Below are 2,704 nucleotides of genomic sequence, written 5' to 3' on the forward strand. Positions count from 1 at the left end.
TAAAAAACACAAAACATCAGCACAATTTTAATAAAGACTAACAAGGTTAACTAGTAAACTAAATCAACTAATCATTCAATGATTCAATCCAAAATAAGAAAAGAAAGTAACAAATGTACAATATAGCATCGGACCAGAGCTAACCATTCAATGATTCAAATTTCAATCTGAGTACTACTAGCAGAATCCCAAACAAATATCAATGATTTTAGCAAAGAATGAAGAAGAATAGATAACGAAAATTAAAATCAACTAAAGCCATTGCCTTCGTTCTGAGCAGTCTGAGCAAACAATACAATTCAATTACAATATCACAGTAATCCATAGCAACCCACAACAACCCATTCCAACTAGTAATCTCAACAGTTAAAATTATTCAAAATTATTCAACCCAGTAACAAGTAACAACAGCAAGGTTCATAGATTAACTAACAACATCTATTCAAAATTATCCACAATCCTAAATCCCAGTAATGAAAAATCATAGTTCATCAATTAACTAACAACAATTAGTCAATTATAGTTAAAAAAAACCTAGAAGCTAGAACAGAGCAGACTGAGTTAGAGGGAGACAAGGAGCACGACCGAAGGGCTAACACGGCTGAAGGGACAAGAGTGCATTGGAATAGAGCTGGCGCCGACAGAGGAGACAAAGTTACGACGGTGGCTTCGCGATGGAGGGTAAGAAAGCTGTGACGGTGGCTAGACGGAAGTGAGGGAGTGAGGGAGGAGCTCAATGAGAGGAAGGAGAAGGAGAGTGGCTGAGTGTGAGACAAGCTCGATGATACTCTCATCCATACCTAATAATTACCACCAATCCAACAACAATACAGTGGAAGTGTGGAACAGAGATGGCCGTGACGGGAAGTGGTTGCGCGACGGACAGTGGCTGCGTGAACAGAGCTGGCGGTGGCTGGAGTCTGGACATTGGCTGAACGGAGGTTGCGCCGGTGGCCTTGAACAGCTTGAAGTTGCAATGGTGGTGGTGGCTTCGGAAGTTGCGCCAGAAGTTGCTTCACGTTCTCCTTCTATGCATTGTGGACTGGAAACTGGAGAGTAGAGGGGTACTGGGGTGATGGTCACTGGTTAAGGAGTTAAGGTTCCAAAATCCAAACACAAAGTGACGAAACACTGCATTTTTTTGCAAAATTTAGAAACTGACCCGGTCACGATTCGGTTCGGCGATCCATAACCAGTTTCTTAATCTACCGGTTTCTGCTTCTGTCCAAACCGTCTTTAGCAACGGTTTCTGATTTGACTGCCAGTTCGAACTGATTTTCAGAACCTTGATAAAGACCACACCATTATTGTTGCAAAAAAAAAATGACTTGACCATTATAAACAATGGTAATTTATGGACCCTCAAAATTGAATTTGAAAATAACGTGCATCCCATTATAAACGGTTATCAAGTGAGAGATTTCTGAATAGTTTCGTTAAGTTGGAATGATTTTCACAAAATATTTTTATTAGCAGAATCGTAATATCATAACCACAAAGTAAACTAAATAACTAAACACCAATGTCCAAACATTTTCATTCCAAATTCAAAATTAGCAAACAAATACAAAATCTGCAATCAACAGCATAACTAAATTAGTAATTAGCAAAGTTCTCATTCAACAAATCCAAATCTTCAATTCAACAAATTGACAAATTCAGGTCTCATCATAAATTCATAACCAAGCAATTAGTCAATTACATTACATACATAGCATCATAAGAGATTAGAGCTTTCAAACACACACAATTAACTAATCGTTTTTAACTAAATCATTTTGACCACATTAAAAACTAAATTAACCAAATCACATTTTTTATGAACAACAGATTAACAACGAAAAGAGTAAGCAAGAAAAATTAAGTAACCTTCGGTGGTCTTCAAACGAGTAGAGTATGAAAGAGGAGAAAGAATGTGACGCGGAGAAGCTAGCGGCACTGCGTCCTTCTCCTTATGATTACAACGCGGAGAACTAGCAGAATATGAGGGAGAGGAAGCAAGACCGTTGGCGACGAGCACATGAGGGACGACAAAGCTAGACCAGGCGACGCGACGGACGACGAAGCTGGACCAGGTAAAGAGGTTGGCTACGCGATGAACTGGACCTGACGATAGACGATGAATCATGCGGGACCAGGTGAAGAAGCTGGTGACGAGAAAAAAAGAAGCTATCGAAGAACTGCAGGACGGTGGCGATGAGAAGAACGGTGGCGGCAACAAAGGCTAGGGTTTGTCACATCCTTTCTTTCTTTGAGAGAGGGAAGCGGCTCTGTGAGAGTGAGAAGATTGAGGCGCCGCATTGAGCTCCTCTGCCGTTTGGCCCATTTCAGAGTGAGGAGGAGTGAGAGAGTGGATTGGGGAGGGGGATCCTTCGCTGGATTAAGGTTCTATTTTTCTTTTTTTTTTCTTGAAATTCAAAATGACAACCATTAAAAAAAATAATTTTGAATCGGTTCGAATTTCTCAAACCCACCGGGTCACTAATTTTTATAAAATCGATCAAGTTCAATCGATTTTCACCAATTATTTTCTTTATTTGATTCTATGTTTTGGCTGGACCAGTCCTATAACCGGTTTACCAGTCGATCCCATGTTTACAGACCCACACAATATTTATCAAGGTTCGAATCCGGATACAGCTTATTAAGAGGCACATGGATTACCATCTGAGCTAAGCTTAGCTGTGAAGTATATAGTGATTGT

At 39.9% G+C, this 2,704-nt stretch overlaps 1 long non-coding RNA gene across 1 annotated transcript; it reads right to left on the reverse strand.

Moving 5' to 3' along the window:
- Positions 1–351: 351 nt before the first annotated feature.
- On the reverse strand, positions 352–2,366 carry LOC112727181 (uncharacterized). The gene is made up of 3 exons (XR_011868424.1): positions 1,870–2,366; positions 1,163–1,285; positions 352–1,067 (listed from the first exon to the last, which is right to left on the reverse strand). It is a non-coding gene; the product is annotated as an uncharacterized lncRNA (long non-coding RNA).
- Positions 2,367–2,704: the final 338 nt, after the last annotated feature.

Source organism: Arachis hypogaea, chromosome 12 (genome assembly GCF_003086295.3).
Source record: "Arachis hypogaea cultivar Tifrunner chromosome 12, arahy.Tifrunner.gnm2.J5K5, whole genome shotgun sequence".
NCBI lineage: Eukaryota > Viridiplantae > Streptophyta > Magnoliopsida > Fabales > Fabaceae > Arachis > Arachis hypogaea.